General features: G+C 42.8%; 1 long non-coding RNA gene across 1 annotated transcript; it reads left to right on the top strand.

Moving 5' to 3' along the window:
* The first annotated feature begins 12,484 nt into the window (after window positions 1-12,484).
* LOC127333417 (uncharacterized) lies at window positions 12,485-15,803 on the top strand. The gene is made up of 2 exons (XR_007871132.2): window positions 12,485-12,895; window positions 14,177-15,803. It is a non-coding gene; the product is annotated as an uncharacterized lncRNA (long non-coding RNA).
* The last annotated feature ends 1,026 nt before the right edge of the window (window positions 15,804-16,829 follow it).

The following is a 16,829-nucleotide window of genomic DNA, read 5'->3' as shown; positions in this document are numbered from 1 at the left end:
CCGGGACAACATAGAAAACAGATAATGGACTCCTCTTTAATGCATAAGCATTCAACAACAGATAATATTCTCATAAGAGATTGAGGATTAGTGTCCAAACTGAAACTTCCACCATGGTTCATGGCTTTAGTTAGCGGCCCAATGTTCTTCTCTAACAATATGCATACTCAAACCGTTTGATCATGATAAATCACCCTTACTTCAGACAAGACGAACATTCATAGCAACTCACATGATATTCAACAAAGGTGTAATAGTTGATGGCGTCCCCAGAAACATGGTAACCGCTCAACAAGCAACTTATAAGAAATAAGATACATAAGTTACATATTCTTTACCTCAATAGTTTTTAAGGCTATTTTCCCATGAGCTATATATTGCAAAGACAAAGAATGGAATTTTAAAGGTAGCACTCAAGTAATTTACTTTGGAATGGCAGAGAAATACCATGTAGTAGGTAGGTATGGTGGACACAAATGGCATAGTTTTTGGCTCAAGGATTTGGATGCACGAGAAGTATTCCCTCTCAATACAAGGCTTAGGCTAGCAAGGTTGTTTGAAGCAAACACAAGTATGAACCGGTACAACAAAACTTACATAATAACATATTGCAAGCATTATAAGACTCTACATTGTCTTCCTTGGTGTTCAAACACCTCACCAGAAAATATCTAGACTCTAGAGAGGCCAATGATGCAAACCAAATTTTAACAAGCTCTATGGTAGTTCTTCATTAATGGGTGCAAAGTACATGATGCAAGAGCTTAAACATGATCTATTTGAGCAAAACAATTGCCAAGTTTCAAATTATTCAAGACATTATATCAATTACCACATGAAGCATTTTCTGTTTCCAACCATAATAATGATGAACGAAGCAGTTTCAACCTTCGCCATGAACATTAAAAGTAAAGCTAAGAACACCAGTGTTCATATGAATGAGCGGAGCGTGTCTCTCTCCCACACAAGCATGATAGGATCAGATTTTATTCAAATAAAAAACAAAAATAAAAACATACAGACGCTCCAAGTAAAGCACATAAGATGTGATGGAATAAAATATAGTTTCACTAGAGGTGACCTGATAAGTTGTCGATGAAGAAGGGATGCCTTGGGCATCCCCAAGCTTAGATGCTTGAGTCTTCTTAGAATATGCAGCGATGAACCACGAGGGCATCCCCAAGCTTAGACTTTTCACTCTTCTAGATCATATTGTATCATCCTCCTCTCTTGACCCTTGAAAACTTCCTCCACACCAAACTCAAAACAAACTCATTAGAGGGTTCGTGCATAATCGAAAATTCACATATTCAGAGGTGACATAATCATTCTTAACACTTCTGGACATTGCACAAAGCTACTGAAAGTTTATGGAACAAAGAAATCCATCAAACATAGCAAAACAGGCAATGCGAAATGAAAGGCAGAATCTGTCAAAACAGAACAGTCCGTAAAGACGAATTTTTCTGGGGCACTTAACTTCCTCAGATGAAAATGCTCAAATTGAATGAAAGTTGCGTACATATCTGAGGATCACTCACGTAAATTGGAAGATTTTTCTAAATTACCTACAGATGGGGCGGCTCAATTTCGTGACAGTAAGAAATCTGTTTCTGCGCAGTAATCCAAATCTAGTATCAACCCTACTATCAAAGACTTTACTTGGCACAACAATGCAATAAAATAAAGATAAGGAGAGGTTGCTACAGTAGTAACAACTTCCAAGACTCAAATATAAAACAAAATTGCTGTAATAAAATAAAAACATGGGTTATCTCCCAAGAAGTGCTTTCTTTATAGCCATTAAGATGGGCTCAGCAATTTTAATGATGCTCACGCAAGAAGTAAGAGTTGAAACAAAAGAGAGCATCAAAAGCAAATAAGAAACACTTTTAAGTCTAACCCACTTCCTATGAAAAGGAATCTTGTAAATAAACAAGTCATGTAAGCATAACGCAACAAGCATAGGAAGGCAATACAAGCGCAACTTCAAGATTCTCAACATAAAGATGGGAAACTTAATATTATTAAGATGCATATAAACATGTTTCCCTCTCTCATAATAAATTTCAGTAGCATCATGAACAAACTCAATAATATAACTATCACATAAAGCATTCTTATTCACATGCATAAAAGTATCATTACTCTCCACATAAGTATGATCAATTTTATTAGTAATAGTGGGAGTAAAACTATCACAACCATCATTGTAATCATCATGAATTGCAGGCATGGTATAATCATAATAAACTTTATACTCCATAGTAGGTGGCACCAAAATATCACTAGCATTATAATCATCATAAATGGGAGGCAAAGTATCATCACAGAAAATTTTCTCCTCCATGCTTGGAGGACTAAAAATATCATGCTCATCAAAACCAGCTTCCCCAAGCTTAGAATTTTCCATAGCATTAGCAACAATGGTGTTCAAAGCATTCATACTAATAATATTGCCATTAGCATGCATATAAAGTTCCATAGGTTTTTAATTTTCTCTTCAAACACCTCATGTCCTAACTCAAGATAAATTTCATAAAGATCTCTAATTTTGTTGTTGTTTTCCATTAAGCCTAACTAGTGAAATAAAAACAAGAAACAAAAAGATGCAATTGCAGGATCTAAAGGAAATAGCTTCGAGCAATCCCACACCGGCAACAATGCTAGGAAATAGCTTAGTAGTCGGAGGATGTGAATACCTTTTACCTTACCTCCCCGGCAACGGCGCCAGAAAATAGCTTGATGTCTACGCACGCTTCTATTCTTGTAGACAGTGTTGGGCCTCCAAGAGTAGAGGTTTGTAGAACAGCAGCAAGTTTCCCTTAAGTGAATCACCCAAGGTTTATCGAACTCAGGGAGGTAGAGGTCAAAGATATCCCTCTCAAGCAACCCTGCAATTACGATACAAGAAGTCTCTTGTGTCCCCAACACACCTAATACACTTGTCAGGTGTATAGGCACTAGTTCGGCGAAGAGATAGTAAAATGCAAGTGATATAGATGAATATGAGTGGTAATAACAATCTGAAATAAATATTGCAGCGAGTAAACATGCAGTGGAACAGTAAATAAACGGTGATTCGATGTTTGGAAACAAGGCCTAGGGATCCTACTTTCACTAGTGGACTCTCTCAACAATGATCACATAATAAAACTACTCTACACTCTCTTGTTGGATAACAAACATCATTCATTGTGTAGGGCTACAAGAGCTCCCTCAAGCCGGAGTGAACAAGCTCCACAACATTCGGAGTTCTTATTTAAGTAACCTCTAGAGTGCATAATAGACCGTTGCAATTTAGACCGAGTACTAACATAGCATGCACACTGTCACCATCAGCTATGAAAGGGGGAATAGATCGCATCAGTACTATCATAGTAATAGTTAACTTCATAATCTACAAGAGATTACAATCATAACCTACGCCAAGTACTACATGATGCACACACTGTCAACATTACATCATGGAGGAGGAATAGACTACTTTAATAACATCACTAGAGTAGCACATACATTAATAGTGATACAATGCTCATGATCACATAAAGATCACATGAGAGAGAGAGATGAACCACATAGCTACCGGTACAACCCTTAGCCTCGAGGGAGAACTACTCCCTCCTCATCATAGGAGAGAGCAGCGGCGATGAAGATGGTGGTGGTGTCGATGGAGATAAATTCCGGGGGCAATTCCCCGTCCCGGCGGCGTGCCGGAACAGAGACTTCTGTCCCCCGAATCTTGGCTTCGCGATGGCGGCGGCTCTGGAACTTTTCTCGTATCGTGCCTTATTGTTTTAGGGTTTTCGCGACGGAGAGACTTTATAGGCGAAAGGGCAGCCTCGGAGGGGTCCTGGGGACCCACACACTAGGGGGCGCCCCCCCTTGGCCGCGCCGCCATGTGGGGTGGGTCCCCCTTGGCTCCCCTCTGGTCCCTCTTCGGTGCTCTAGAACCTTCCGTGGAAAATAGGACCCTGTGCGTTGATTTCGTCCAATTCCGAGAATGTTTCCTTTGTAGTATTTCTGAAACCAAAAAACAGCACAAAACAGGAACTGGCACTTCGGCATCTCATTAATAGGTTACTTCCGGAAAATGCATATAAATGATGTAAAGTGTGTTAAAACATGTGAGTATCATCATAAAATTAGCATGGACCATAAGAAATTATAGATACGTTTGAGACGTATCAGCGATCCACTATCCTATCGAGCACAAACCTTAACCTTGCGCGTTTCCGTCTAATCGGCAAGCTCCGTCTTCATCCTCATCAACCTTGTACGTGCAACCGTCTTCCGCCAACATACACGCCACCGTCTTCTTTGATCTTGTACGCACGCCACCGTCTTCATCCATCTTCAATGCCGTCTTCTCTCTGCATCTTCTACGTCGTCTTCACTCTTCATCTTCAACACCGTCTTCATCATTGTACTCCGTCTTCTCCATCTTCCAACCTTGAGTCCAATACATGTCTATGGACTTGACCTAAGATTGATTCTCAATGCAACCGTTAGCCCATAGGGATTGTCATCAATTACCAAAACCACACATGGGGTAATGGAGATGTTCTTTCAATCTCCCCCATTTTGGTCATTGATGACAATCTCTTTGAGAGGTTTTAAATATGGAATTTAGCGAACAACCCGAAGTTGAATATTTAGAACAAACTCCCCAATAATATATGCATGTGTGAATGAACTTGAATTTCATTGCATATACCGGCAATTAAAGCCTAGCGGAGTATCCTATAAATATTCAACCATGCAAAGCAACAAATGCAAAGCATATGAAAGGCAAATGCTTAAGAACCAATCAAAAGCAAATTCCCTTAAACCCTCCAAACTTCTCCCCCATTTGCATCGATTGCCAAAATGGACGAAAGGTTTAGAAGGCCAATATAGTGAGCGTTCCTCCATAAGTTGTGCATTTCTCATAATTGTGAGTGAAATCAAATGCACATATCCAATGACGAATACCGGGAGGAAATCCAACTATATTGAGGATAAAAAATTGCAAGAGAATAAGAAGGTGAGAAAGCTTCGACAAATGAAGCAAGCAATCTAATGACCCAAAAATAAACACAAGCTTAATTAGAGGCAAGTAAAAACGGAGCTTGTGCCAAAAACAAGTATGAGTGCGTGAAGATGCAAGTAGGATAAAACAAGCACTCATGACCAAGATCTTTGTGGAGTCATTAACAAGTCAAATAAGAATAAAGGAATGGACTCCAACAAAGAGGGATATCAAAAGATATGCACCATCTCTTATGTGTATAGGTTTCTCTAAGTGGACAACATCACGAAGACGTTTATCCACAAAGAAACATGCACACACAAGATAGGTACAAGAGAGATAGAGCAAGATATCCAAAACAAGCATCCTCAAGGACTTATCTCATATTAAGAATCTAAACCAAATAGAAAGTAATGAGATAAACAACTCCCAAAGAAAGCAAGGTTCCAAATAAACCAAACCCTCAACGCTTTTCATGATGGCACAAAAGTACCGAAAAGAAAAGGTTTGTCTTCCAAGGTCAAATTCTTGAAACAAGGGAGTGTTCTAGCAAACATAGGAGAGCTCCCCCAAAATTAGTGCACCATTTAGAATTTTGCATTTGAATACAAAATGCACAAATGCGGGATTATTGCTCAACCATGTTTATCAAAACACCAACAAGGTTCAAGTGAAATAAGGAGATCCAAAAGAAGCGAGGAAGACATATGGGAGTCTAACCCACAAGGACAAATTCTTGGCAAGAAATGAAGCAATTGAGCACATGAGCCAAGTGTGAGGATGATCCGGAACAATACCACACAATTTATTACCAATTGTCCAAGGACAAGTGGTATTTAGGAAATATCCATATGGTAGTTTGTGAGTATGTCCAGGATTATCTTCATAATAAACAAAGCATATGGTAAAGTGGGATTTGTTTGAGCAAACATGTCACATAGGAACAAGATAATCTAAAATATCAATTCTATGTGACACAACCTCAAGTGTTCACATTTTCTAGGCTTGTAAGATGCACAAAGCATAATACTCCCCCATAATGTGATAAAGATATTTTTCGTGCAAGAGGAAAATAAGAACCAAGTGAGATAATTAATGGACATTATAGAATTTTAATTCATCATGTCGCACATTTTAGGATTGTGAAATGCACAAAGTATATCACACCCCAAAAAAGGGATAGTCCATTAATTTCTCACATGAGCGAACAACTAAGATATCAATAAGATGCAATAGGCTCAACAAAGAACAATTGTACATGATGTGCCACCCAACATATATAAGCATGAAAACAAGATAAGCAAGTAGGAAGCACAACATACACAATCACATGCAAGGTACAAAACCAACACATGTAAAAAGGGAGCGAGTAACTTTCAATGTAAAGGAGTTGAGGACTTGTTACCGCAAGGAGGAGCATGGGTAAAGGATGAAAGGGATACAACTTGACTTGTGGAAATAAGAATGATGAAGATCCCCTAAGTCTTCATGAACTAGTCAAGCCTCCATGCCCTCCACTTGTACCTATTGATCAAATTTTGGCTTGTTGGTCCCCAACCAAGTTGGGTCCTAATAAGTTAGTCACAATAGGCTTGGCAACCCAAATGGTTTTTTTTGAGAAACCACATTGAGTGCCCATATATTTGGCAAACACATTTCTAACCTTATCCTTTCAAAGAGAATAAGCACCACCGATTAAGATAGGGTTGGATGATTTACCACTAGTGCAAAAGGAGGAGATGTGGCCCTTCTCACGGCATATGTAGCATGTTCTTCTCTTCTCCTTCTTCTCACTTGATTTCTCCACTACGGGAGCCTTAGCTTGATCCTTCTTGGGTAGCGGCCTTTCTTCAAGTCGAGGAAGACCTTGAGCTTGGCCTTGAGGAAGACCATGAGCTCCATCTTGAGACCGCTTCCCTTGTTTCTTCACACCAAGTGGCTTCTTCTTCAAGGGGCACAATCTAAGATGATGCCCTTCAATCTTGCACTTGAAGCACACAATCTTGGCGGGGTCCTTCACATGCCCTTGGCCCTTCTTCCGCTTGTGCGTGGTGGACTTTTTCTTGTTGTTGGAGTTGAATCCAAGTCCACTCTTGTCATTGGGGAATTGCTTCCCTTCATGACCCTTTACCAAGTCCTTCTTCAAAGAAGTGACTTGGGCCTCGAGCTCTTCCATTTCCCCTACATGATTAGTAACAACACAAGTACTAGAGGAAGTGGAAGCTTCATTGTTAGAGAAACAAGGCAAGGTATGTAATTCATCACAAGATATAGCAATAGCATGGGTGGGTGAATTACTAGCACTAGCACATGGAATTGTAGAACAAGGCATATAAGGTAGTTCACCACAAGATAAGTCAATAGCATGAGTGGGTGAACTAAAAGCACTAGCACATGGCAAAATAGAATTTTGAGAGGTAGTGCTAGTACTCACATGAGGCTCACAAGATTTTACCTTTGACATGATAGCCTCATGAGCTAACTTTAGCAAATCATGAGAAACTAGAAGATCATCATGGGAGCTAGAAAGCTTTCCATAATTTTCTTCCAATTTCTCATAATTGCTTGTTAGCAAATTAAGTTGAGCCCTTAGCTCATCTCCTTCAAGATGGAGGCTTCACAAGAGGTAGAGTTAGTAGCACAAGCATTATCAATTATAGCACAAGGAGAAGGCAACTTAGCAAGATCTATTAGGTTGAGAGCCTTAAATTGCTCATGTGACTCGGTGAGTTTGATGAGCTCACTCTCAATAGCCCTAGAGCTACTTTTGAGAAGCTCAAAATCCTCAAGGAGTTTAGCACGAGCACTTACTAGCTCAGCATTTCTAATTCGAAAATCATGTGCCACCTCTAAAGCTCTATCACGAGATTCCTCTACCATAGATAGCACTAGAGTAAAGTTCTCCTCAAGAGATTCATTGGTTGTTTGTTGTTCTTTAAGAGCTTCACTAAGAGTTGCAATCTCGTTTGCATACTTGCGCTCATGCCCTTCCATTTTATCAATACGTTTTGTGCTCTCAATGGCAAAATCGAAGATTTTCATGAAGTTAGAACAAGAAAATATCTTCTTATGAAGAGCATGAAAAACCGACTCTCCCATTATGTTTAAGGAAGCAACATTAAGTCCTTCTATATCATCATCCTCATCATCACTAGATAGATAGGATTCCAAGGAAGGAGATACCTTAGAAGCCTTAGCCATAAGGCAAGTGTAGGAACCATCCGATGATGAAGAAGATGAACTACTTGAAGCTCCATCCAAGATCTTATCTTGGCCCATAGAATCTTCAGTTTCCTCTACATTGCTAGTCACACAAATACTAGTGGAAAGCAAAGTATCTTCATTATGGCAACAAGACAAGAGAAGCATATCATCATGGAATGAAAATATGCAAGGACTATCAATACTAGCATGTAAAGCATTTATAGTGCTACAAGTGTTAAAGTCCAAAGATGATACATTGCAATGGGATAGGGATGAAGAATCATCAAGAGAAAGCTCACAATCAACAATGCAACATTCATCACCACTCACTATACCATTACCTTGTGTCTTACCACACATTGGTGAAGTGGAAGGAGTGTGATCATCCTCAATGGTCTTGGATCCACCATATGTATCTCGAAGCTTTGTCCAAAACTCATGAGCACTCCAGAAAGGCGCGATGGAGGAAATCACTACATGACTCACAACATGACAAAGCACTTTAGTAGCTTGAGCATCTAGATAAGAGTTTTTATTCTCCTCAAAATTTGGATTTTGTGGATCCTTAGGAGGTGAAAAACCCATATCAAGAATTTGCTCCACAAGTGGGTGCATGCCCCTAAAATAATCAAGCATGTAGAATTTCCAAGAATCATAATTAGTGCCATCAAATGTAAAGGTGGAAATGTGCACTAATCCTCTAGCTGACGTCATACTCTCTAGGCGGTGAAGCCCAACAAGATAAGAGAGCCCTAGCTCTGATACCAATTGAATGTTCTAGGACGTCGCCTAGAGGGGGGGTGAATAGGCGGTGTATAAAAACTTCTACTTGAGAGCTAAACTAGGCGGAATAAAACTACACATGTGTTTACTAGTTTAGCTCAAAGCCTATCAACTAGGGGTTTGCCTAAGAGCACCAACAACCTATGCTAGCATGATGAGCACAATGTGATAACAAGCTAGGTATAGCACATCAAGCAAGATAGATACAACAAGGTAAAGCGCATAGGTAAAGGAGCTCGGGTTGAGAAGTAACTGGTGCACGAGGAGACGATGATGTATCCCGAAGTTCACACACAAAGGTGCTACGTCTCCGTCTGGAGCGGTGTGGAGGCACAAGGCACTCCAATGAGCCACTAGGGCCACCGTATTCTCCTCGAGCCTTTCCACGAAAGGAAAGGTCTCGATCCACTAAGGGACCCTTGAGGGTGGTCACCGAACCCGTACAAGCTTGGGCAAACACCCAAGTGTCACGCTTGAGGCAACTCCACAACACGGAGGCTCTCAAGTACACGGCCACAAGAGGCTACAACACACCACCAAGCCACCAAGATACTAATGCGCCACAAGAGGCTAACACACTCCACAAAGGAAACAACGCCACCAAAGGCCACCAAGCCACAAAGATGATAAGGCCACTAAGGCTACATGGCCACTAAGGCAAGAACACCACTAAGGTCAAACACTCACTCTACGAGATCAAAACCCCGGAGAGAACCCAAACCGATGCACCTAATGCAATGGCTAAGAACACCACTAAGATGCCCAAGTTCTTCTCTCCCAAATTCCAACAAAGCTAGAAAAGCTATTGGGGGAATAAGGGAGGAAGAACAAAAGGTGGAGAAACACCAAGAAACTCCAAGATCTAGATCTAGCAAGATCCCCTCACTTGGAGAGGGATTCAATTGGTGAAGCTCTAGATCTAGATCTCCTCTGTCCTTTCCCCCAAAAATATGCAAGAAATAGTGGGGGATCAAGAGGAGAAACAAACAACTCAAGGTCAACTATGGAGGAGAGAGAATGGAGGGGAAGGAGAGTTTGGGTCGGAGGTGGAAGAGAGCAGCGGCGGAACTAGCCTAAATTTTTTGGGCGGACCAATACACTAAAGATCTGTAAAAATGTTTATTATTAGGCTAGATTTTACAAACATATAGGCAAAAAATATTTTGCGCTGGGCGGGCCACAGCCCTGTTTTGCCTCAACTAAGGTCCGCCACTGGAAGAGAGGTATATATAGGGGGCCCAGAAATATGACTGTTGGGGCTGAAAAACGGTCAAATCCGCGCCCAAAGCGGTACTACCGCTTGTCGAAGCGGTACTACCGCTCGCGCGCGAACTTCTTAGAAAACAACTGAAAAACAGCCCAAAACCGGTAGTACCGCTCTGCGGAGCGGTACTATCGCTTGTGTTCGAATCTGAGCAAAATAGTGAAAAACAGGGAGAGAGAGAGAAATCAGAGGAGCAGCACGGCAGCGCATGCGCAGAGCAGCAGCATGGCATGCAGCAACGCGGGCGGGAAGCATGGCAGCGGCAGTGGTGGGGCCAGGCATGCAGCGGCAGCAGCAGCTCCGCGTGGGGTCAGCTACGAGCGGGAGATGGCGTGGCTTGCGAGGCTGTCAGCCGAGCGATGTCCCGCGCGGGAGTCATCACATCGATCGATGCGGGCGGGAGCGAGGCGCCGGATCACGCGAGGAGTAGCGCGCGTGCGTGCAGCCGGCGCGTGGCAGGCTGGCTGGCAGGCCGGACTGATGGCGGCGGCCCACTACGGGATCTGGCGGTGGGTGGCTGTTTGGTGAAGAAAGGCTTGGGCCGGTAGTACCGGACCGGTACCGGTCAGGTACCGTAAACGAGTTACGGTACTACCGGCCCGATACCGGCCTGGTACCGGTTGGTATCCAGTGGGCTCGGAAGGCTGAAGCGGAAGTTGGGCCGGTACTTACAGCGGTAGTACCGGCCGGCCCAAAATGATTTTTCTTTTTCTTTTTAAATATGCAGCAATTAGAAAAACCATAACTTGAGCTAGACAACTCCGAATGCGGTGAAACCAATTTTGTTGGAAAGAGGACAACAAGAGCTACCTTCTCACAAGGTGAAATCATGCAAAAGAGTAGATGATGATTTTCTCATGGTCATAGAGGTGTAACCTCTCAATATGGTATATCGGGAAAATCATCGCCCTTGCGTGTGCAACATGCAATGCAACCGGAATCTGTTTCCGATGAGCTAGAGCTTGTCATGGAGATGAACACAAGCTCTAACTCATCTCATGGATAAGAACCAAGAACAACCAAGAAACACGATGCAATGCATGCGAGGTTTGAGCTCTCTCCTATGATGTGATCCACTATCCTATCGAGCACAAACCTTAACCTTGCGCATTTCCCTCGAATCGGCAAGCTCCGTTTTCAGCTCATCAACCTTGTACGTGCAACCGTCTTCCGCCAACATACACGCCACCGTCTTCTTTGATCTTGTACGCATGCCACCGTCTTCATCCATCTTCAACGCCGTCTTCTCTCTTCATCTTCTACGTCGTCTTCACTCTTCATCTTCAACACCGTCTTCGTCTCTCTTCGACACCATCTTCATCATTGTACTCCGTCTTCTCCATCTTGCAACCTTGAGTCCAATACATGGCTATGGACTTGACCTAAGATTGATTCTCAATGCAACCGTTAGCCCATAGGGATTGTCATCAATTACCAAAACCACACATGGGGTAATGGACATGTTCTTTCAATCTTCCCCATTTTGGTAATTGATGACAATCTCTTTGAGAGGGTTTAAATATGGAATTTAGCGAACAACCCCAAGTTGAATATTTAGAACAAACTCCCCCATAATATATGCATGTGTGAATGAACTTGAATTTTATTGCATATACCGGCAATTAAAGCCTAGCGGAGTATCCTATAAATATTCAACCATGCAAAGCAACAAATGCAAAGCATATGAAAGACAAACCTATCCCTCTACTTGATCTATCTTTCAATTGGTCATGCCAAAATATCTATTATGGTTGTTAAACCTACCTCTCAAATATTTTTATCAATGCTATTAATATGATCTTGAGATGGGTTTCACCCTTTCTCAAATGGTTGACCTACATAAGGTTTAACAAAAAAAAATTTGAATACCAAATATTTTGGTTTCTATTAAAATATAAAAGGCTCCCTCTAATTCTTTTCGTCTTTTATTTTTCCTCAAGCCTACCATGTTGGTATGCAATGCTTGAGATCTTCCCTGAATTCAAATTGCAGTTCAACTTCAAAATATTCTCATCTCAAAATTTCATAAAAGTTGGCAACTTCAAATGGTTTATAAAACAGAAAAAAAAAGCAAAACCTAAAACTAACCCAGCCCATCGAACCTAACAACGTGGAGCCCAACTAATCTAATTAACCAGCAGCCAAAACTCACGTACCTGTCTAAGGAGATATGCAAGGGCTGAGCCCAGTTCAACGCTAAACTTTGGAGACGCTACCCCTGTACGTCGTCTACCTCGTGCGTCATCCTTTGCACGAGCAACCCCATGGCCACAAGATCCTCCTCCTCTTCCTGGATGACACCACGTTGCCCTTTTCTCCTCCTTAAAACGTCCACTGCAGCCCCAGCCGAACCCTAGCATTTCTCCCCATCTACGCCGCCACCTGCTTCCAACCCCGACCACAAAAACCACCGCAGCTCGCCGCCGTCCGCCGCCGTCGCCATGGACCAGCTCGAGCCAACCCGAGCAGTGGAACGGAACCTCCTCGGCTCCCTCTTCCTCGACGTCCCCGGAACTCGAGCCGCCAAGTTCTTCTCGGAATCATCCTCGCCGTCGCGCCTTCTTCTGGACCACCGACGGTTGCCGCACGTTCTTCTTCCTTTCCGGCCGTTTCTCTTCGCCGCCAACCCCAGGGTGAGCAGCAGCACCCCATCTCCCTTCTACATGTGCTCCTGCATCTCTGGTTCGAGTTGAAACGGGAGAGATGAGAGGAGAACGAAACCGAGTTCGTAAAAAAACTCCCAGTTTTTTTCTACTGCTACGGGACAGCGACTTCCGACGCATCTCACCGCCAGCACAGGCCACGCCAACATGCTTTCTTCACACCGTTGGAAAGCTGAGAGTAAGGGCTACGACTTTGCTTTTGGAATCACTCGATTTCATCGCCTGTAGACGACGCCATCGTCGACGCAAAACTGTGTCGTGAATCTGCAGTTTTCAGCCGAGCGCCGCCGCTGTCACGGCCTCAACTTCCGTCGAATCTCGCCGCCACTACAGTGCTCCGTTTTCACCCAAACTTGTTCCATTTGAGTCATGTCGCACCAAACTCACTCAACTCGTCAAAACCCTCGCCTAGAACCGCCCATGTTACTCGCCATCTTCGTCCAAATTCGTCACCGCGAGCTGTCCAGTTTTCAGTTTCAGTGACATAAAATTCAGTAACGCCACGAATGCTACAGATAATCTGCAACCTATTCCTAATCAAATCCACATTAGCAGCCAGTGGGTTTTGCTCCCTATCTCTCAACCAGGAGAACTGTGTTCGAATCACACCGGCGGCAGTATTCCAAACCTTTTTGCAGCTTTTGCCACGCTGGCGCCTACGTGGCACGTGACCCCACTGGTCATTGACCTGGGCTAGTTTTCAGACGTGTATAAATGTTTCAGCTCAATTCAAATTTCAGTTCTCAGAAAAATTGCTTAGAGATGGTTTTTCAAACATTTTAAAATTGCACTTATACAAATCCAAATTGGACAAACTTTATATCCTTTTTGATCAGAAAAACATGATCTACCAACCATGAACTTTGTTTCAACTTTTGAACAACTAAAATTGGATCATTTTTCAAATCTGAACTAAAATTGATGAATTTTGCTAAATTCATAACTTAATATCTATAACTCCAAATTTAGTAAATTTTATATCCAATTGCATTAGAAAATGTGAGGAATTCAAATCTTGCATCTTCATGCATCATTGACATCATCCCTGGATGGTTAAGTTAAAAATTGCAAATCTGAATTAAAACTATATGTGAGGGTGTTTATCATTTCATGTGAATTATGAGCACCCCACTTCATTTGGCTTGCACATATCATCTTGCCATGTCATCATGCATCATATTGCGCATTGCATACTTCTATTGATTTGTGCTATACTTTCCTTGTATGTGCTTTTTGGTTCTTCTCGAGTAGACACCGACGCAGAGCAGTTCGAGCAGGAGTACGAGTTCCCCCTGGAGGATCATGTCGGTGCTTCTACCTCTGATCTGACAGGCGAGCCCACCCCTTCACCTATTTTACATTTACATGCTCTTTTGATCTATTGCTATCCTTATGTCACGATTCTGTTGTGTCACGTGTCCTATTCCACCTGTTACCTATATATTCGAGATACACCTCCTCGCCCTACCGTTGTTTGTTGTTTGCCAGCTTTGCGAGTCGTAGGCGAGTTTAGGGTTTTCTGTTGATATCTCGAAATGCTCGGGATATCTTGTTGGGATGTTGACACATGTACCACCTTTACAAAAGGATGATGATAACTTTTGCTACAACTTAAAATTGCTAAGGGATATAATATTGCAGAGGCATCGGTGAGCCCCTTTGCGAAAGCATCGGATATTTGTCTCGCTTGTGTCCCCTAGGACCCGAGTTCTTGTTATATGTTTCTAAGACTGAGCGCGCTAACCACTCGTGGGAGGATTTATCGGGACCCCCCATCACCCATTACCATTTCTCAAGTCTGTTGAAAAGGGGGCCACAACCTTGGTTTTATTTGCCTATGCCATGTATGCCATGCTTTATTTACTGTTGCCTTCGGGTGTTTTCTTCCTGTTGCCTTCGGGTGTTTATATTCTGTATTATACCCCGCGGAACGTTTAGTGAAGCGTGTGGTTTGCACGCCTAGCCGTTAACGCAAACCCTGAGTCCGCATCGGAGTACGGCCAAACTTCGTTTCGGGTAGCTTAGTCGGGTGGCCCCCCTAGGCATTCTTGTTGATCTGGGAACGGTCTTGTTGTGAGACTCTGCACTTGTCTATGCGGGTTCGAGCATGCATGTATGGTAACATTGGTGCACCCTGCAGGGTTAAATCTTTTCGGAAAGCCGTGTCCGCGGTTATGGACGACTTGGACCTGTTTAACTCGATCATGGAACAACTTACACCTAATGTTGTCGCTAATAACTTACTAATTACTTGCGTATTAAGTTAGCCCTATTATAATGGAATGGACGTAAAATTTGGCAACTGTGTGAGTGCCTTGTTAGTACCTCTTGGCTAAGGGGGATCGCAATGGCAGGGTTTGTTTGCAGAGTATAGAACTGCTAAAATATGCGCTCTCTCATCTTCTCTATTAGACGGATGTTGTAGCGTGTCTCTGTTGGATAGTGCTTTGCTGCCGCTAAACTCCACCATATAGCCGGGCGAAGTTTACACCGCCCACCAGCAAGCATAGCTGGTCTTGTCTCGCAAGTACGTGCCATTTGGTACTTACCCTCATTTTTCTTCCTCTTTTTCCGGAACACGCTTTTCGACAAACAAGTACTATAGATGATGACCAGTACGCAGGAGGCTACTTTGTCGAGTTCACGGATGACGACTTCGTTGCATAGCAGGATCGTTCCTAAGGCAGCAGCCAGTGGCATGTTGGTTATGGGAACACCGCTTGTTTATCTTCAGGACTCTTAGTCCCATTTGGTTCTTGTCTGTACCCAGACTATTTGGCTATCTTATGTATGATGTAATATTGGGACATGTGTCCTCTGAGTGTCATTTGGATCTTGCTCATTAGAGCGTTGCTATATATATGAACCTTTATTTCCATATTTTGTGTCATACATAGTCATGTTGTGATATTTGAGCTGTATTCTACCCTCGTATCCTGTGCACAGTGTGTGTATGTGTGAAGTGCACAGGAAGGTGAAGCACTCAGGCTTGGAAAGCCTAACGTGAGCCTTTGAGGTGGGTGTTGTGTGCATGGGCATGTCGAGCTGTTGCTTGGTGACAATGTATTAACTTGTCAATGCCTACGGGTTGTAGACTAGGGTTTAGTTGGAAGTAGAAGGCAAGTAGATCTCGAAGGTTTCAGCCGAAAAGTACTCGACGATATGAAAACTAGGGTTTGTGAGACAATGATTCGATGCTTTCTTTGTCCCTCGACTCCCCCTTATATAGGAGGTGGAGCCTAGGGATTCGTATTGTACAAGTTACAGAGTCCGGGAGGGTTTCCAACTCATCCCGCAAGATTACAAATACTATCTCCTAATACAACTCTAGCTTTCCTTAATAACAACTTGGGCTTCCGATTCTTCTTATTCTTCGAGTCGTGGGCCTTCAGTAAACCCCGGGTACTATGTTCCGCAGGCCCATTGGGGATGCCTATGTCAGTAGCCCCCGAGATTTTGCTTGAATCGTAGAGTCAGGGAAAATCTCCACCGTTATATTTATTCAGTAGCTTTGACTTTCTCCATATTTCTTTGCATATGAATTTCTATATTGTACAGGGATAATGGTAGTTGGGGCTAGTTCATCTGACGGATCAGGTACTAGTTAACTGCTCTAGTGGCAATCCGCAAAAACCTACTTCAAGATCACGTCCCTGGACATGATCTCGGGATACTGGTGTAAACTTCGACAGGTGCCGCTTAAGGTCTTACCATTCTGTCGAGTCCCAGTCATATTTATCGGGTACCTAACGCGTCCGTTAGGATTTTTCTTCGTATCTGTTGATACGAATAAAAGTAGCAAACCGACGCCAGAGATGGCACCACGCCACACAGAACGGATCTGGGGTCTTACCTTCTCAAAGTTTTGCGGCATTCAGAAATTGTTCGCAACTTTGGCGTTCTG

Source organism: Lolium perenne, chromosome 2 (assembly GCF_019359855.2).
Source record: "Lolium perenne isolate Kyuss_39 chromosome 2, Kyuss_2.0, whole genome shotgun sequence".
NCBI lineage: Eukaryota > Viridiplantae > Streptophyta > Magnoliopsida > Poales > Poaceae > Lolium > Lolium perenne.
The sequence above is the reverse complement of the archived record's forward strand: the minus strand, read 5'-3'. Positions and strand labels throughout refer to the sequence as shown.